Source organism: Vigna umbellata, chromosome 4 (genome assembly GCF_029865625.1).
Source record: "Vigna umbellata cultivar VRB3 chromosome 4, Vumbellata_1.0, whole genome shotgun sequence".
Lineage (NCBI taxonomy): Eukaryota > Viridiplantae > Streptophyta > Magnoliopsida > Fabales > Fabaceae > Vigna > Vigna umbellata.
Window position 1 is genome coordinate 68,349,883 of NC_142168.1, and position 21,332 is coordinate 68,371,214.

Here is a 21,332-nt window from a genome sequence, read left to right on the forward strand (position 1 = left end):
TCCACTTCGTCCACTTCCTCCTCTTCCTCCACTTCGTTCACTTTGTCAACTTCGTCAACTTCGTCCACTTCGTCAACTTCGTCAACTTCGTCAACTTCGTCCACTTCGTCATCTTTGTCAACTTTTTGAACTTCGTCCACTTTGTCAACTTCGTCGACTTCGTCCTCTTCGTCCACTTCGTCCTCTTCGTCCCTATCGTCCACTTCCTACACTTCCTCCACTTCGTCCACTTCGTCCAGTTCGTGCACTTCGTCAACTTCTTCCACTTCGTCAACTTCCTGTACTTCGTCCAGTTCATCAACTTCCTCCACTTCGTCAATTTCGTCAAGTTCGTCAACTTCGTCAACATCGTTCACTTCGTGAACTTCTTCCACTTCGTCCGCTTCGTCAACTTCAGCAACTTCGTCCACCTCGTCCACTTTGTGCACTTCCTCCACTTCTTCCACTTCCTCCACTTGCTCCACTTCCTCCAGTTCCTCCACTTCGTCCACTTCGCCAACTTTGTCAACATCGTCCACTTCGTCCACTTCGTCCACTTCGTCCACTTCGTCAACTTCGTCCACTTCCTCCACTTCGTCTGCTTCCTCCACTGTGTCCACTTCGTCCACTTCCGCCACTTCCTCCACTTCCTCCATTTCGTCCACTTCGTCCACTTCGTCAACTTCGTCAACTTCGTCCACTTCCTCCACTTCGTCCACTTCCTCCACTTCGTCAACTTCGTCAAATTCGTCACCTTCGTCCACTTAGTCCACTTCCTCCACTTCCTCCACCTCGTCAACTTTCTCAACTTCGTCCATTTCGTCCACTTCGTCAACTTCGTCCACTTGCTCCTCTTCGTCAACTTTGTCAACTTCGTCCACTTCCTCCACTACGTCAACTTCGTCCTCTTCCTCCACTTTGTTCAATTCGTCCACTTCGTCAACTTCGTCTACTTCGTCAACTTCGTCCACGTCGTTCACTTCGCCCACTTCCTCCACTTCCTCCACTTTATGCACTTCCTCCATTTCCTCCACTTCGTCCCCTTCCTCCACTTCGTCCGCTTCCTCCACTTCGTCAACTTCGTCCACTTCCTCCACTTCCTCCACTTTGTCGGCTTCCTCCACTTCGTCAACTTCGTCCACTTCATTCACTTCGTCCACTTCGTCCCCTTCGTCCACTTGTCCACTTTCTCCACTTCCTCCACTTCCTCCACTTCGTCCACTTCCTCCACTTCCTCCACTCCGTCAACTTCGTCAACTTCCTCCACTTCATCCACTTCCTCCACTTCATCCAGTTCGTCCACTTCCTCCACTTCCTCCACTTCCTCCACTTCCTCCACTTCCTCCACTTCCTCCACTTCCTCCACTTCCTCCACTTCCTCCACTTCCTCCTCTTCCTCCCCTTCGTTAACTTCGTCAACTTCGTCCACTTCGTTCGTCCACTTCGTCAACTTCGTCCACTTCGTCTACTTCGTCATCTTCGTCAACTTCGTCAACTTTGTCAACTTCGTCCACTTTGTCCACTTCCTCCTCTTCCTCCTCTTCGTCCACTTCCTCCACTTCCTCCACTTCCTCTGCTTCGTCAACTTCGTCCTCTTCTTCCACTTCGTCCCTTTCGTCCACTTCGTCCACTTCTTCCACTTCGTCCACGTCGTCAACTTCTTCAACTTCCTCCACTTCGTCCAATTCGTCAAATTTGTCCATTTCGTCAACTTAGTCCAGTTCTTTCCTCTACTTCGTCAACTTCGTCCACATCGTCCACTTCGTCCACTTTTGCCACTTCGACCATTCCCTCCACTTCCTCGGCTTCCTCCACTACCTCCACTTCCTCCATTTCCTCCACTTCCTCCACTTAGCCCCCTTCCTCAATTTCGTCCACTTCCTCAACTTCGTCAATTCGTCAACTTCGTCCACTTCGTCAACTTCTTCCACTTCGTCAACTTCGTCAAGTTCGTCCACTTCCTCAACTTCGTCCACTTCGTCAACTTTGTCAACTTCCTCAACTTCGTCCACTTCGTCCGCTTCGTCAAGTTCGTCCACTTCGTTCGTCCACTTGGTACACTTCGTCAACTTCGTCCACTTCTTCCACTTCGTCCTTTTCGTCGACTTCCTCCACTTCCTCCTCTTCGTTCACTTCGTCCACTTCGTCCACTTCGTCAACTCCGTCAACTTCGTCCACTTCGTCCTCGTCGTCCACTTCGTCTACTTCGCCCACTTCGCCCACTTCATCAACTTTGTCCACTTCCTCCACTTCCTCCACTTCCTCCACTTCCTGCACTTCCTCTACTTCGTCAACTTCGTCCACTTAATCCAGTTCCTCCAATTCGTTCACTTCGTCCAGTTCTTTCATCCACTTCGTCCACATCGTCCACTTCGTCCACTTTGGCCAGTTCGTCCACTTTCTCCACTTCCTCCACATCCTCGACTTCCTGCACTTCGTCAACTTCGTCCACTTCGTCCACTTAGTACACTTCCTCCACTTCCTTCACTTCGTTCACTTCGTCCACTTCGTCAACTTCGTCACCTTCGTCCACTTAGTCCACTTCCTCCACTTCCTCCACTTCATCCACATCCTCCACTTCGTCCACTTCGTGCACTTCGTCAACTTTCTCAACTTCGTCCACTTCGTCAGCTTCGTGCACTTGCTCCACTTGCTCCACTTCATCAACTTCGTGAACTTCGTCAACTTCGTCCACTTCGTCCACTTCGTCGACTTCCTCCTCTTCCTCCACTTCGTTCACTTTGTCAACTTCGTCAACTTCGTCCACTTCGTCAACTTCGTCAACTTCGTCAACTTCGTCCACTTCGTCATCTTCGTCAACTTTTTGAACTTCGTCCACTTTGTCAACTTCGTCGACTTCGTCCTCTTCGTCCACTTCGTCAACTTCAACCATTTCGTCCACTTCGTCAACTTCGTCCATTCCTCCACTTCCTTTACTTCGTCCACTTCCTCCACTTCGTCCACTTAGTCCCCTTCCTCAACTTCGTCGACTTTCTCCATTGCGTTCACTTCGTCCACTTCGTCAACATCGTCCACTTAGTCAACTTCGTCCACTTCGTCAACTTCGTCCACTTCCTCCACTTCGTCCATTTCCTTCACTTCGTCCACCTCCTCCACTTCCTCCACTTCGTCAACTTCGTCCACTTCGTCAACTTCGTCCAGTTCGTTCACTTCCTGCACTTCCCCACTTCGTCCACTTCCTCAACTTCGTACACTTTCTCAACTTCGTCCACTTCGTCCACTTCCTTCACTTCGTCCACTTCCTCCACTTCGTCAACTTCGTCCACTTTGTCATCTTCGTCCAGTTCGTCCACTTCCTGCACTTCTTCCACTTCGTCCATTTCGTCAACATCTTCAACTTCATCCACTTCGTCTACTTCGTCCACTTCGTCAACATCGTCCACTGCGTCAACTTCGTCGACTTCGTCCACTTCGTCCACTGCCTCCACTTCGTGCACTTCCACTACTTTTTCCGCTTCCTCCACTTCCTCCACTTTGTCCGCTTCGTCCACTTCGTCAACTTCGTGCACTTGCTCCACTTGCTCCACATCGTCCACTTCGTCAACTTCATCACCTTCGTTCACTTCGTTCACTTCCTCCACTTCGTCCACTTCGTCCACTTCGTCAACTTCTTCAACTTTGTCAACTTCGTCCACATTGTTCGGCCACTTCGTCCACTTCGTCCAATTCGTCCACCTCGTCCACTTCGTCCACTTCGTCAACTTTATCCATTTTGCCCCCTTCGTCCACTTCTTCAACTTCGTCCACTTCCTTTACTTCGTCCACTTCCTCCACTTTGTCCCCTTCCTCAACTTCGTGACTTCCTCAATTGCGTCCACTTCGACCACTTCGTCAACATCGTCAACTTCGTCCACTTCGTCAACTTCCTCCACTTCATCAAGTTCGTAAAGTTCGTCAAGTTTGTCAGGTTCGTCCACTTCGTCAACTTCGTCCACTTCGTCCATTTCCTCCATTTCATCCACGTCCTACACTTCGTCTACTTCGTCCACTTCCTCCATTTCCTCCACTTCCTCCACTTAGTCCCCTTCCTCAATTTCGTCCACTTCCTCAACTTCGTCAATTCGTCAACTTCGTCCACTTCGTCAACTTCCTCCACTTCGTGAAGTTCGTCCACTTCGTCAACTTCGTCCACTTTGTCCAGTTCGTCCACTTCGTTCGTCCACTTCGTCCACTTCGTACACTTCGTCAAACTTGTCCACTTCGTCCTCTTCGTCCACTTCCTCCACTTCCTCCACTTCGTCCACTTTGTCAACTTCGTCCACTTCGTCAACTTTGTCAATTGCGTCGACTTCGTCCACTTCGTCAACTTTGTCAATTTCGTCAACTTCATCAAATTCGTCAACTTCGTCAACTTCGTCCACTTCGTCAATTTCGTCAACTCCGTCAACTTCGTCCACTTCGTCAACTTCGTCCACTTCGTCCACTTCCACCACTTCGTCAACTTCGTCAACTTCGTCCCCTTCGTCAAGTTCGTCCACTTCCTCCACTTCCTAGACTTCGTCCACTTCGTCCACTTCCTACACATCCTCCATTTCGTCCACTTCCTTAACTTCGTCCACTTCGTCAACTTCCTCAACTTCGTCCACTTCGTCCGCTTCGTCAAGTTCGTCCACTTCGTTCGTCCGCTTGGTACACTTCGTCAACTTCGTCCACTTCTTCCACTTCGTCCTTTTCGTCCACTTCCTCCACTTCCTCCACTTCGTTCACTTCGTCCACTTCGTCCACTTCGTCCACTTCGTCAACTCCGTCAACTTCGTCCACTTCGTCCTCGTCGTCCACTTCGTCTACTTCGCCCACTTCGCCCACTTCATCAACTTTGTCCACTTCCTCCACTTCCTCCACTTCCTGCACTTCCTCCACTTCGTCAACTTCGTCAACTTCGTCCACTTAATCCAGTTCCTCCAATTCGTTCACTTCGTCCACTTCGCCAACTTCGTCCAGTTCTTTAATCCACTTCGTCCACATCGTCCACTTCGTCCACTTTGGCCACTTCGTCCAATTTCTCCACTTCCTCCACTTCCTCCACTTCCTGCACTTTGTCAACTTCGTCCACTTCGTCCACTTAGTACACTTCCTCCACTTCCTTCACTTCGTTCACTTCGTCCACTTCGTCAACTTCGTCACCTTCGTCCACTTATTCCACTTCCTCCACTTCCTCCACTTCCTCCACTTCATCCACATCCTCCACTTCGTCCACTTTGTGCACTTCGTCAACTTTCTCAACTTCGTCCACTTCGTCAGCTTCGTGCACTTGCTCCACTTGAACCACTTCGTCCACTTCATCAACTTCGTCAACTTCGTCCACTTCGTCCACGTCGTCCACTTCCTCCTCTTCCTCCACTTCGTTCACTTTGTCCACTTCGTCAACTTCGTCCACTTCGTCAACTTCGTCCACTTCGTCATCTTCGTCAACTTTTTCAACTTCGTCCACTTTGTCAACTTCGTCGCCTTCGTCCTCTTCGTCCCCATCGTCCACTTCCTACACTTTCTGCACTTCGTCCAGTTCATCAACTTCCTCCACTTCGTCAACTTCGTCCACTTCGTCAACATCGTTCACTTCGTGAACTTCTTCCACTTCGTCCGCTTCGTCAACTTCATCAACTTCGTCCACCTCGTCCACTTTGTGCACTTCCTCCACTTCTTCAACTTCCTCCACTTGCTCCACTTCCTCCAGTTCCTCCACTTCGTCCACTTCGTCTACTTCGCCAACTTTGTCAACATCGTCCACTTCGTCCACTTCGTCCACTTCCTCCACTTTCTCCACTTCGTCCACTTCGTCAACTTCGTCCACTTCCTCCACTTCGTCCACTTCCTCCACTTCCTCCACTGTGTCCACTTCGTCCACTTCCGCCAATTCCTCCACTTCCTCCAATTCGTCCACTTCGCCCACTTCGTCAACTTCGTCCACTTCCTCCACTTCGTCCACTTCCTCCACTTCGTCAACTTCATCACCTTCGTTCACTTCGTCCACTTCCTCCACTTCGTCCACTTCGTCCACTTCGTCCACTTCGTCAACTTCTTCAACTTTGTCAACTTCGTCCACATTGTTCGGCCACTTCGTCCAATTCGTCCACCTCGTCCACTTCGTCCACTTCGTCAACTTTATCCGTTTCGCCCCCTTCGTCCACTTCTTCAACTTCGTTCACTTCCTTTACTTCGTCCACTTCCTCCACTTTGTCCCCTTCCTCAACTTCGTGACTTCCTCAATTGCGTCCACTTCGACCACTTCGTCAACATCGTCAACTTCGTCCACTTCGTCAACTTCCTCCACTTCATCAAGTTCGTAAAGTTCGTCAAGTTTGTCAGGTTCGTCCACTTCGTCAACTTCGTCCACTTCGTCCATTTCCTCCATTTCATCCACGTCCTACACTTCGTCTACTTCGTCCACTTCCTCCATTTCCTCCACTTCCTCCACTTAGTCCCCTTCCTCAATTTCGTCCACTTCTTCAACTTCGTCAATTCGTCCACTTCGTCCACTTCGTCAACTTCCTCCACTTCGTGAAGTTCGTCCACTTCGTCAACTTCGTCCACTTTGTCCAGTTCGTCCACTTCGTTCGTCCACTTCGTCCACTTCGTCAACTTTGTCAATTTCGTCAACTTCATCAAATTCGTCAACTTCGTCAACTTTGTCCACTTCCTCAATTTCGTCAACTCCGTCAACTTCGTCCACTTCGTCAACTTCGTCCACTTCGTCCACTTCCACCACTTCGTCAACTTCGTCAACTTCGTCCCCTTCGTCAAGTTCGTCCACTTCCTCCACTTCCTAGACTTCGTCCACTTCGTCCACTTCCTACACTTCCTCCATTTCGTCCACTTCCTCAACTTCGTCCACTTCGTCAACTTTGTCAACTTCCTCAACTTCGTCCACTTCGTCCGCTTCGTCAAGTTCGTCCACTTCGTTCGTCCGCTTGGTACACTTCGTCCACTTCGTCCTTTTCGTCCACTTCCTCCACTTCCTCCACTTCGTTCACTTCGTCCACTTCGTCCACTTCGTCCACTTCGTCAACTCCGTCAACTTCGTCCACTTCGTCAACTCCGTCAACTTCGTCCACTTCGTCCTCGTCGTCCACTTCGTCTACTTCGCCCACTTCGCCCACTTCATCAACTTTGTCCACTTCCTCCACTTCCTCCACTTCCTCCACTTCCTGCACTTCCTCCACTTCGTCAACTTCGTCAACTTCGTCAACTTCGTCCACTTAATCCAGTTCCTCCAATTCGTTCACTTCGTCCACTTCGCCAACTTCGTCCAGTTCTTTAATCCACTTCGTCCACATCGTCCTCTTCGTCCACTTTGGCCACTTCGTCCAATTTCTCCACTTCCTCCACTTCCTCCACTTCCTGCACTTCGTCAACTTCGTCCACTTCGTCCACTTAGTACACTTCCTCCACTTCCTTCACTTCGTTCACTTCGTCCACTTCGTCAACTTCGTCACCTTCGTCCACTTATTCCACTTCCTCCACTTCCTCCACTTCATCCACATCCTCCACTTCGTCCACTTTGTGCACTTCGTGAACTTTCTCAACTTCGTCCACTTCGTCCACTTCGTCAGCTTCGTGCACTTGCTCCACTTGAACCATTTCGTCCACTTCATCAACTTCGTCAACTTCGTCCACTTCGTCCACTTCGTCCACTTCGTCCACTTCCTCCTCTTCCTCCAATTCGTTCACTTTGTCAACTTCGTCAACTTCGTCCACTTCGTCAACTTCGTCAACTTCGTCCACTTCGTCATCTTCGTCAACTTTTTCAACTTCGTCCACTTTGTCAACTTCGTCGCCGTCGTCCTCTTCGTCCCCATCGTCCACTTCCTACACTTCCTGCACTTCGTCCAGTTCGTGCACTTCGTCAACTTCTTCCACTTCGTCAACTTCCTGTACTTCGTCCAGTTCATCAACTTCCTCCACTTCGTCAACTTCGTCCACTTCGTCAACATCGTTCACTTCGTGAACTTCTTCCACTTCGTCCGCTTCGTCAACTTCATCAACTTCGTCCACCTCGTCCACTTTGTGCACTTCCTCCACTTCTTCAACTTCCTCCACTTGCTCCACTTCCTCCAGTTCCTCCACTTCGTCCACTTCGTCTACTTCGCCAACTTTGTCAACATCGTCAACTTCGTCCACTTCTTCCACTTCCTCCACTCTCTCCACTTCGTCCACTTCCTCCACTTCGTCCACTTCCTCCACCTCCTCCACTGTGTCCACTTCGTCCACTTCCGCCAATTCCTCCACTTCCTCCAATTCGTCCACTTCGCCCACTTCGTCAACTTCGTCAACTTCGTCCACTTCCTCCACTTCGTCCACTGCCTCCACTTCGTCAACTTCGTCAAATTCGTCAACTTCGTCCACTTAGTCCACTTCCTCCACTTCCTCCACTTCATCCACTTGCTCCACTTCGTCAACTTTCTAAACTTCGTCCATTTCCTCCACTTCGTCAACTTCGTCCACTTGCTCCACTTGCTCCACTTCGTCAACTTCATCCACTTCCTCCACTACGTCAACTTCATCCTCTTCCTCCACTTCGTTCTCTTTGTCTACTTCGTCAACTTCGTCAACTTCGTCAACTTCGTCCACTTCGTCCACTTCGTCCACTTCGTCCACTTCGTCAACTTCCTCCACGTCGTTCACTTCGTCCACTTCGTCCACTTTGTGCACTTCCTTCACTTCCTCCACTTCCTTCACTTCGTCCCCTTTCTCCACTTCGTCCGCTTCGTCCACTTCGTCAACTTCGTCCACTTCCTCCACTTCGTCCGCTTCCTCCACTTCGTCAACTTCGTCCACTTCGTCCCCTTCGTCCACTTGTCCACTTTCTCCACTTCCCCCACTTCGTCCACTTCCTCCACTTCCTCCACTCCGTCAACTTCGTCAACTTCCTCCACTTCGTCCACTTCCTCCACTTCGTCCAGTTCGTCCACTTCCTCCACTTCGTCCACTTCATCCTCTTCCTCCGCTTCGTTAACTTCGTCAACTTCGTCAACTTCTTCCACTTCGTTCGTCCACTTCGTCAACTTCGTCCACTTCGGCATCTTCGTCAACTTCGTCCACTTTGTCCACTTCCTCCTCTTCCTCCTCTTCGTCCACTTCCTCCACTTCCTCCACTTCCTCCACTTCCTCCGCTTCGTCAACTTCGTCCTCTTCTTCCACTTCTACCCTTTCGTCCAATTTGTCCACTTCGTCCACTTCGTCCATTTCGTCCACTTCGTCAACTTCGTCCACTTCGTCCAATTCGTCAAATTTGTGCACTTCGTCAACTTCTTCAACTTCCTCCACTTCGTCCAATTCGTCAAATTTGTCCACTTCGTCAACCTAGTCCACTCCGTCAACTTCGTCCTCGTTGTCCACTTCCTCCACTTCGTCCACTTCGACAACTTCCCCCACTTCCTTCACTTCGTCCAGTTCGTCCACTTCGTCAACTTTGTCCACTTCGTCCACTTCGTCAACTTCGTCCACTAGCTCAACGTCCTCCACTTCGTCCACTTCCTCCACTTCGTTGACTTCGTCCACTTCATCCACTTCGTCCAATTTGTCCACTTCCTCCAACTGATCCACTTCGTCAACTTCGTCAACTTCGTCAACTTCCTCAACTTCCTCCTCTTCCCCCACATTGTCCACTTACTCCAACTGATCCACTTCGTCAACTTCGTCCACTTCCTCAACTTCCTCCTCTTCCCCCACATGTTCCACTTCGTCGACTTCGTCAACTTCATCCACTTCGTCAGCATCCTCCACTTCGTCCACTTCGTCCACTTCGCCAACTTCATCAACTTCGTCCACTTAGTCCACTTCCACCATTTCGTCCACTTCGTCCACTTCGTCAACTTCATCCACTTCGTCAACTTCATCCACCTCGTCCACTTCGTCCACTTCGTCAACTTCTTCCACTTCCTCCACTTCCTCCACTTCGTCCACTTCCTCCACTTCATCCACTTCATCCACTTCGTCCACTTCCTCCACTTCCTCCACTTCCTCCACTTCGTCAACTTCCTCCACTTCCTCCACTTTGTCCACTTCCTCCAGTTCCTCTACTTCGTCCACTTCGTCAAATTCCTCCACTTCCTCCTCTTCGTCCACATCGTCACCTTCTTCAACATCGTCAACTTCGTCCACTTTGTCAACTTCGTCCGCTTTCAATTTCGTCATCTTCGTCCTCATCCTCCACTTCGTTCACTTCCTCCACTTCGTCCACTTCCTCCACTTCGTCCACTGCGTCGACTTCGCCGACTTCGTCCACTTCGTAAACTTTGTCAACTTCGTTCACTTCATCCACTTCCTCCACTTCGTGCACTTCCTCTACTTCCTCCACTTCCTCCACTTCGTCCACTTCCACCTCTTCGTCCGCTTCCTCCACTTCCCCCACTTTGTCCACTTCGTCCACTTCGTCAACTTCGTCCACATATTCCACTTCGTCCAATTCGTCCACTTCGTCAACTGCGTCAAGTTCGTCCACTTCGTCAACTTCGTCAACTTCGTCAAGTTCGCCAACTTCCTCCACTTTGTCCATTTCGTCCACTTCTTTCGCCTACTTTGTACACTTCATCAAGTTCGTCAACTTCATCCACTTCGCCCTCTTCGTCCACTTCCCCCACTTCCTCCACTCCGTCCACTTCGTCAACTTCGTCCACTTCATCCACTTCGCCCACTTCGTCCATTTCCTCAACTTTCTCCACTTCCTCCACTTCCTCCATTTTGTCCACTTCGTACCATTTGTCCACTTTGTCCAATTCGTCCACTTCGTCAGCTTTGTTCACTTCGTCGACTTCGTCCACTTCGTGAACTTCGTCCACTTCGTCCTCTTCGTCCACATCCTCCACATCCTCCACTTCGTTCACTTCGTCCACTTCGTCAACTCCGTCAACTCTGTCAACTTCGTCCTCTTCGTCCACTTCGTCCACTTCGACCACTTCGACCACTTTGTCCACTTCCTCCACTTCCTCCACTTCATCCACTTCGTCAACTTCGTCCACTTAGCCGACTTCCTCCACTTGCTCCACTTCGTTCACTTCATCCACATCGTCAACTTCGTCAACTTCTTTCATCCACTTCGTCCACATGGTCCACTTCGTCAACTTTCGGCACTTCGTCCACTTTCTCCACTTCCTCCTCTTCCTCCACTTCCTGCACTTCGTCAACTTTGTCCACTTCCTCCACTTCGTTCACTTCGTCCACTTCGTCAACATCGTCCACTTCTTCAACTTCGTCAACTTCGTCGACTTCGTCCACATTCCTCGTCCACTTCGTCAACTTCGTCCATGTCGTCCACTTCGTCCACTTCGTCCACCTCGTCCACTTCGTCCACCTCGTCCACTCGTCCACTTTGTCCACTTCGTCAACTTCAACCATTTCGTCCACTTCGTCAACTTCGTCAACTTCGTCCATTCCTCCACTTCCTTTACTTCGTCCACTTCCTCCACTTCGTCCACTTAGTCCCCTTCCTCAACTTCGTCGACTTTCTCCATTGCGTTCACTTCGTCCACTTCGTCAACATCGTCAACTTCTCCACTTAGTCAACTTCGTCCACTTAGTCAACTTCGTCCACTTCGTCAACTTCCTCCACTTCCTCCACTTCGTCCCGCTTCCTTCACTTCGTCCACCTCCTCCACTTCCTCCACTTCGTCAACTTCGTCCACTTCGTCCACTTCCTCCACTTCCTCCACTTCCCCACTTCCTCCACTTCCTCAACTTCGTACACTTCCTCAACTTCCTCCACTTCCTCCACTTCGTCGACTTCCTTCACTTCGTCCACTTTGTCCACTTCCTCCACTTCGTCAACTTCGTCCACTTCGTCCTCTTCGTCCAGTTCGTCCACTTCCTCCACTTTCTCCACTTCCTCGACTTCCTCCACTTCGTCCATTTCGTCAACATCTTCAACTTCATCCACTTCGTCTACTTCGTCCACTTCGTCCACTTCGTCAACATCGTCCACTGCGTCAATTTCGTCCACTTCGTCCACTGCCTCCACTTCGTGCACTTCCACCACTTTTTCCGCTTCCTGCACTTCCTCCACTTCGTCCGCTTCGTCCACTTCGTCAACATCGTCAACTTCGTCCACTTCGTTCACTTCGTCCACTTGTCCACTTCGTCAACTTCGTCAACTTTCTCAACTTCGTCCACTTCGTCAACTTCGTCCACTTCGTCCACATCGTCCACTTCGTCTACTTCGTCAACGTCGTGCACTTGCTCCACATCGTCCACTTCGTCAACTTCGTTCACTTCGTCCACTTCGTCCACTTCGTCCACTTCCTCCACTTCGTCCACTTCTTCAACTTCTTCAACTTCGTCAACTTCGTCCACATTGTTCGGCCACTTCGTCCACTTCGTCCACTTCGTCAACTTCATCCACTTCGTCAACTTCGTCCACTTCGTCCACGTCCTCCACTTCCTCCACTTCGTCCACCTCGTCCACTTCGTCCACTTCGTCAACTTCATCCATTTCGCTCCCTTCGTCCACTTCGTCAACTTCGTCCACTTCCTTTACTTCGTCCACTTCCTCCACTTTGTCCCCTTCCTCAACTTCGTCACTTCCTCAATTGCGTCCACTTCGTCCACTTCGTCAACATCGTCAACTTCGTCCACTTCGTCCATTTCCTCCATTTCATTCACGTCCTACACTTCGTCCACTTCCTCCATTTCCTCCACTTCCTCCACTTAGTCCCCTTCCTCAATTTTGTCCACTTCCTCAACTTCGTCAACTTCGTCCACTTCGTCAACTTCTTCCACTTCGTCAACTTCGTCAAGTTTGTCCACTTCCTCAACTTCGTCCACTTCGTCAACTTTGTCAACTTCCTCAACTTCGTCCACTTCGTCCGCTTCGTCAAGTTCGTCCACTTCGTTCGTCCACTTGGTACACTTCGTCAACTTCGTCCACTTCTTCCACTTCGTCCTTTTCGTCCACTTCCTCCACTTCCTCCTCTTCGTTCACTTCGTCCACTTCCTCCACTTCGTCAACTCCGTCAACTTCGTCCACTTCGTCCACTTCGTCTACTTCGCCCACTTCGCCCACTTCATCAACTTTGTCCACTTCCTCCACTTCCTCCACTTCCTCCACTTCCTGCACTTCCTCTACTTCGTCAACTTCGTCCACTTAATCCAGTTCCTCCAATTCGTTCACTTCGTCCACTTCGCCAACTTCGTCCAGTTCTTTCATCCACTTCGTCCACATCGTCCACTTCGTCCACTTTGGCCACTTCGTCCACTTTCTCCACTTCCTCCACTTCCTCGACTTCCTGCACTTCGTACACTTCATCCACTTCGTCCACTTCGTCCACTTAGTACACTTCCTCCACTTCCTTCACTTCGTTCACTTCGTCCACTTTGTCAACTTCGTCACCTTCGTCCACTTAGTCCACTTCCTCCACTTCATCCACATCCTCCACTTCGTCCACTTCGTGCACTTCGTGAACTTTCTCAACTTCGTCCACTTCGTCCACTTCGTCAGCTTCGTGCACTTGCTCCACTCGCTCCACTTCATCAACTTCGTGAACTTCGTGAACTTCGTCAACTACGTCCACTTCGTCCACTTCCTCCTCTTCCTCCACTTCGTTCACTTTGTCAACTTCGTCCACTTCGTCCACTTCGTCCACTTAGTACACTTCCTCCACTTCCTTCACTTCGTTCACTTCGTCCACTTTGTCAACTTCGTCACCGTCGTCCACTTAGTCCACTTCCTCCACTTCATCCACATCCTCCACTTCGTCCACTTCGTGCACTTCGTGAACTTTCTCAACTTCGTCCACTTCGTCCACTTCGTCAGCTTCGTGCACTTGCTCCACTCGCTCCACTCGCTCCACTTCATCAACTTCGTGAACTTCGTCAACTTCGTCCACTTCCTCCTCTTCCTCCACTTCGTTCACTTTGTCAACTTCGTCAACTTCGTCCACTTCGTCCACTTCGTCCACTTCGTCAACTTCGTCAACTTCGTCAACTTCGTCCACTTCGTCATCTTCGTCAACTTTTTGAACTTCGTCCACTTTGTCAACTTCGTCGACTTCGTCCTCTTCGTCCACTTCGTCCTCTTCGTCCCCATCGTCCACTTCCTACACTTCCTCCACTTCGTCCAGTTCGAGCACTTCGTCAACTTCTTCCACTTCGTCAACTTCCTGTACTTCGTCCAGTTCATCAACTTCCTCCACTTCGTCAATTTCGTCAAGTTCGTTAATTTCGTCAACATCGTTCACTTCGTGAACTTCTTCCACTTCGTCCGCTTCGTCAACTTCATCAACTTCGTCCACCTCGTCCACTTTGTGCACTTCCTCCACTTCTTCCACTTCCTCCACTTGCTCCACTTCCTCCAGTTCCTCCACTTCGTCCACTTCGCCAACTTTGTCAACATCGTCAACTTCGTCCACTTCCTCCACTTCCTCCACTTCGTCCACTTCGTCAACTTCGTCCACTTCCTCCACTTCGTCCACTTCCTCCACTGTGTCCACTTCGTCCACTTCCGCCACTTCCTCCACTTCCTCCATTTCGTCCACTTCGTCAACTTCGTCAACTTCGTCCACTTCCTCCACTTCGTCCACTTCCTCCACTTCGTCAACTTCGTCAAATTCGTCACCTTCGTCCACTTCCTCCACTTCCTCCACTTCGTCAACTTTCTCAACTTCGTCCATTTCGTCTACTTCGTCAACTTCGTCCACTTGCTCCTCTTCGTCAACTTTGTCAACTTCGTCCACTTCCTCCACTACGTCAACTTCGTCCTCTTCCTCCACTTTGTTCAATTTGTCTACTTCGTCAACTTCGTCCACTTCGTCAACTTCGTCCACTTCGTCAACTTCGTCCACGTCGTTCACTTCCTCCACTTCCTCCACTTTCTCCACTTTATGCACTTCCTCCGCTTCGTCCACTTCGTCAACTTCGTCCACTTCCTCCACTTCCTCCACTTTGTCCGCTTCCTCCACTTCGTCAACTTCATCCACTTCGTTCACTTCGTCCACTTCGTCCCCTTCGTCCACTTTCTCCACTTCCTCCACTTCGTCCACTTCCTCCACTTCCTCAACTCCGTCAACTTCGTCCACTTCCTCCACTTCGTCCACTTCCTCCACTTCATCCAGTTCGTCCACTTCCTCCACTTCGTCCACTTCCTCCACTTCATCCTCTTCCTCCACTTCCTCCACTTACTCCTCTTCCTCCCCTTCGTTAACTTCGTCAACTTCGTCCACTTCGTCTACTTCGTCATCTTCGTCAACTTCGTCAACTTTGTCAACTTCGTCCACTTTGTCCACTTCCTCCTCTTCCTCCTCTTCGTCGACTTCCTCCACTTCCTCCACTTCCTCCGCTTCGTCAACTTCGTCCTCTTCTTCCACTTCGTCCCTTTCGTCCACTTGGTCCACTTCGTCCACTTCGTCCACTTCGTCCACTTCGTCCACTTCGTCCACTTCGTCCACTTCGTCCACTTCGTCCACTTCGTCCATTTCGTCCACTTCGTCAACTTCGTCCACTTCGTCAACTTCGTCCACTTCTTCCACTTCGTCCACGTCGTCAACTTCTTCAACATCCTCCACTTCGTCCAATTCGTCAAATTTGTCCACTTCATCAACTTAGTCCACTTCGTCAACTTCGTCCTCGTTGTCCACTTCCTCCACTTCGTCCACTTCGTCAAATTCCCCCACTTCCTTCACTTCGTCCAGTTCGTCAACTTCGTCAACTTCGTCCACTTCGTCAACTTTGTCCACTTCGTCAACTTTGTCCACTTCGTCCACTTCGTCCACTTCGTCGACTTCGTCCACTTCATCCACTTCGTCCAATTTGTCCATTTCCTCCAACTGATCCACTTCGTCAACTTCGTCCACTTCCTCAACTTCCTCCTCTTCCCCCACGTTGTCCACTTCGTCGACTTCGTCAACTTCATCCACTTCGTCAGCATCGTCCACTTCGTCCATTTCGTCCACTTCGTCCACTTCGCCAACTTCGTCCACTTAGTCCACTTCCACCATTTCGTCCACTTCGTCAACTTCATCCACCTCGTCCACTTCGTCAACTTCTTCCACTTCCTCCACTTCCTCCACTTCGTCCACTTCCTCCACTTCCTCCACTTCATCCACTTCCTCCACTTCCTCCACTTCCTCCACTTCGTCAACTTCGTCCACTTCCTCAACTTCCTCCTCTTCCCCCACATTGTCCACTTCGTCGACTTCGTCAACTTCATCCACTTCGTCAGCATCGTCCACTTCGTCCATTTCATGCACTTCGTCCACTTCGCCAACTTCGTCCACTTAGTCCACTTCCACCATTTCGTCCACTTCGTCAACTTCATCCACCTCGTCCACTTCGTCCACTTCGTCAACTTCTTCCACTTCCTCCACTTCCTCCACTTCCTCCACTTCCTCCACTTCCTCCACTTCCTCCACTTCATCCACTTCCTCCACTTCGTCCACTTCGTCCACTTCCTCCACTTCGTCCACTTCGTCCATTTCGTCCACTTCGTCAACTTCGTCCACTTCGTCAACTTCGTCCACTTCTTCCACTTCGTCCACGTCGTCAACTTCTTCAACTTCCTTCACTTCGTCCAATTCGTCAAATTTGTCCACTTCGTCAACTTAGTCCACTTCGTCAACTTCGTCCTCGTTGTCCACTTCCTCCACTTCGTCCACTTCGTCAAATTCCCCGACTTCCTTCACTTCGTCCAGTTCGTCAACTTCATCAACATCGTCCACTTCGTCAACTTTGTCCACTTCGTCAACTTTGTCCACTTCGTCCACTTCGTCAACTTCGTCCACTAGCTCAACCTCCTCCACTTTGTCCACTTCCTCCACTTCGTTGATTTCGTCCACTTCATCCACTTCATCCAATTTGTCCACTTCCTCCAATTGATCCACTTCGTCCACTTCCTCAACTTCCTCCTCTTCCCCCACATTGTCCACTTCGTGGACTTCGTCAACTTCATCCACTTCGTCAGCATCCTCCACTTCGTCCACTTCCTCCACTTCGCCAACTTCGTCCACTTCGCCAACTTCGTCAACTTCGTCCACTTAGTCCACTTCCACCATTTCGTCGACTTCGTCCACTTCGTCAACTTTATCCACCTCGTCCACTTCGTCCACTTCGTCAACTTCTTCCACTTCGTCCACTTCCTCCACTTCCTCCACTTCGTCCACTTCCACCACTTCATCCACTTCGTCCACTTCCTCCACTTTGTGCACTTCCTCCACTGCCTCCACTTCCTCCACTTCGTCCACTTCCTCCACTTCGTCCACTTCCTCCACTTCCTCCACTTCGTCAACTTCCTCCACTTCCTCCACTTTGTCCACTTCCTCCACTTCCTCTACTTCGTCCACTTCCTCCACTTCCTCCTCTTCGTCCACATCGTCAACTTCTTCAACACCGTCATCTTCGTCCACTTCGTCAACTTCGTCCGCTTTCAATTTCGTCAACTTCGTCCTCTTCCTCCACTTCGTTCACTTCCTCCACTTCGTCCACTTCCTCCACTTCGTCCACTGCGTCGACTTCGCCGACTTCGTCCACTTCGTAAACTTTGTCAACTTCGTTCACTTCATCCACTTCCTCCACTTCGTGCACTTCCTCCACTTCGTGCACTTCCTCTACTTCCTCCACTTCCTCCACTTCGTCCACTTCCACCACTTCGTCCGCTTCCTCCACTTCCCCCACTTTGTCCACTTCGTCAACTTCGTCCACATATTCCACTTAGTCCACTTCGTCCAATTCGTCCACTTCGTCAACTGCGTCAAGTTCGTCAAATTCGTCAACTTCGTCAAGTTCGCCAACTTCCTCCACTTTGTCCACTTCGTCCACTTCTTTCGTCTACTTCGTACACTTCGTCAAGTTCGTCAACTTCATCCACTTCGTCCTCTTCGTCCACTTCCCCCACTTCCTCCACTCCGTCCACTCCGTCCACTTCGTCAACTTCGTCCACTTCATCCACTTCGCCCACTTCGTCCATTTCCACAACTTTCTCCACTTCCTCCACTTCTTCCACTTTGTCCACTTCGTACAATTTGTCCACTTTCTCCAATTCGTCCACTTCGTCGACTTCGTCCACTTCGTCAACATCGTCCACTTCGTCAACTTCGTCCACTTGGTCTACTTTGTCCACTTCGTCAACTTCGTCCACTACCTCAACTTCCTCCACTTCGTCCACTTTGTGCACTTCCTCCACTTCCTCCACTTCCTCCACTTCGTCAAGTTCCTCCACTTCCTCCACTTCATCCACTTCGTCAACATCCTCCACTTCGTCAACTTCCTCCACTTCGTCAACTTCTTCCACTTCGTCCACTTCTTCAACTTCGTGCACTTGCTCCACTTGCTCCACTTCGTCTACATCGTCAACTTCGTAAACTTCGTCCACTTCGCCCACTTCCTCTTCTTCCTCCACTTTGTTCACTTTGTGTACTTCGTCAACTTCGTCCACTTTGTCAACTTCGTCCACTTCGTCATCTTCGTCAACTTCGTCAACTTCGTCAACTTCGTCAACTTCGTCAACCTTCTCAACTTGGTCCACTTTGTCAACTTCGTCCACTTCGTCCTCTTCGTCCACTTCGTCCTCTTCTTCCACTTCGTCCCTTTCGTTCACTTCGTCCACTTCGTCCACTTCCTCCACTTCTTCCACTTCGTCCACGTCGTCAACTTCTGCACCTTCCTCCACTTCGTCCAATTCGTCAAATTCGTCCACTTCGTCAACTTAGTCCACTTCGTCAACTTCGTCCTCGTTGTCCACTCCCTCCACTTCGTCAAATTCGTCAACTACCCCCACTTCCTTCACTTCGTCAAGTTCGTCAACTTCGTCAACTTCGTCCACTTCGTCCACTTTGTCCACTTCGTCAACTTCGTCCACTAGCTCAACCTCCTCCACTTCGTCCACTTCCTCCACTTCGTTGACTTCATCCACTTCATCCACTTTGTCCAATTTGTCCACTTCCTCCAATTGATCCACTTCGTCAACTTCGGCCACTTCGTCAACTTCCTCCTCTTCCCCCACGTTGTCCACTTCGTCGACTTCGTCAACTTCATCCACTTCGTCAGCATCCTCCACTTCGTCCACTTCCTCCACTTCGTCCACTTCGCCAACTTCGTCAACTTCGTCTACTTAGTCCACTTCCACCATTTCGTCCACTTCGTCCACTTCGTCCACTTCGTCCACTTCATCCACCTCGTCCACTTCGTCCACTTCGTCAACTTCATCCACTTCATCCACTTCCTCCACTTCCTCCACTTCGTCAACTTCCTGCACTTCCTCCACTTCCTCTACTTCCTCCACTTCCTCCACTTCCTCCACTTCCTCCACTTCCTCCACTTCCTCTACTTCCTCCACTTCCTCCACTTCCTCTACTTCGTCCACTTCCTCCACTTCCTCCATTTCCTCCTCTTCGTCCACATCGTCAACTTCTTCAACATCGTCGACTTCGTCGACTTCGTCAACTTCTTCAATTTCGTCAACTTCATCCCCTTCCTCCACTTCGTCCACTTCCTCCACTTCCTCCACTTCGTCCACTGCGTCGACTTCGCCCACTTTGTCAACTTTGTCCACTTCGTCAACTTCGTCCACTTCGTCAACTTCCTTTACTTCGTCAGCTTCCTCCACTTCGTCAACTGCGTCAACTTCGTCCACTTCGTGAACTTCTTCCACTTCGTCCGCTTCGTCAACTTCATCAAGTTCGTCCACCTTGTCCACTTTGTGGACTTCCTCCACTTCTTCCACATCCTCCACTTGCTCCACTTCCTCTAGTTCCTCCACTTCGTCCACTTCGTCCACTTTCTCCACTTTCTCCACTTCGTCCACTTCGTCAGCTTCGTCCACTTCCTCCACTTCGTCCACTTCGTCAGCTTCGTCCACTTCCTCCACTTCCTCCACTTCCTCCACTTCCTCCACTTTCTCCACTTCGTCCACTTCGTCAGCTTCGTCCACTTCCTCCACTGTGGCCACTTGGTCCACTTCTTCCACTTCCTCCACTTCCTCTACTTCCTCCAATTCGTCCACTACGTCCACTTCGTCCACTTCGTCAACTTCGTCCAGTTCCTCCACTTTGTCCACCTCCTCCACTTCGTCAACTTCGTCCACTTCCTCCCCTTCGTCCAATTCGTCAAATTCGTCCACTTCGTCCACTTCGTCCTCTTCGTCCAGTTCCTCCACTTCGTCAACTTCGTGAACTTCCCCCACTTCCTCCACGTCCGTCCACTTCGTCAACTTCGTCCACTTCGTCCACTTCATCCACGTCACCCACTTCGTCCATTTCCTCAACTTCCTCAACTTCCTCCACTTCCTCCACTTCGTACAATTTGTCAACTTCGTCAACTTCGTCCACTTCCTCAAATTCGTGCACTTCCTTAACGTGCTCCACTGCGTCCACTTCCTGCATTTCCTCCACTTCGTCCACTTCGCCAACTTTGTCCACTTAGTCCACTTCCACCACTTCGTCCACTTTGTCCACTTCGTCCACTTTGTGAACTTCGTCAACTTCGTCCACTTCCTCCACTTTCTCCGCTTCGTTAACTTCATCCACTGCCTCCACTTCCTCCACTTTGTCAACTTAGTCCACTTCCTCCACTTCCTCCACTTTGTCAACTTAGTCCACTTCTTTCATTTCCTCTACTTTGTCCACTTCGTCCACTTCCTACACTTCTTCCACTTCGTCAACTTCGTCCACTTAGTCAACTTTGTCCACTTCGTCCACTTCCTCCACTTCGTCCACTTCGTCCACTTCCTCCACTTCGTCCACTTCGTCTACTTCGTCAACTTCGTCCACTTCGTCAATTTCGTCCACTTTGTCCACTTCCACCACTTCTTCCACTTCCTTCACTTCGTCCATTTCGTCAACTTCTTCAACTTCGTCCACTTCGTCAACTTCGTCCACTTCGTCAACTTCGTCCACTTAGTCAACTTCGTCCACATCGTTCAGTTCGTCCACTTCCTCCACTTTGTGCACTTCCTCCACTTCCTCCACGTTGTCCCCTTCCTCCACTTCGTCCGCTTCCTCCACTTCGTCAACTTCGCCCATTTCCTCCACTTCCTCCACTTCGTCCGCTTCCTCCACTTCGTCCACTTCGTCCACTTCGTCCACTTCCTCCACTTCGTCCCCTTCCTCCATTTCGTCCGCTTCCTCCACTTCGTCAACTTCGCCCATTTCCTCCACTTCCTCCACTTCGTCCGCTTCCTCCACTTCGTCAACTTCATCCACTTCGTTCACTTCGTCCACTTCGTCCGCTTCGTCCACTTGTCCACTTTCTCCACTTCGTCCACTTCGTCCACTTCCTCCACTTCCTCCACTCCGTCAACTTCGTCAACTTCCTCCACTTCGTTCACTTCCTCCACTTCGTCCACTTCCTCCACTTCGTCCACTTGCTCCACTTCGTCCAGTTCGTCCACATCCTCCACTTCCTCCACTTCCTCC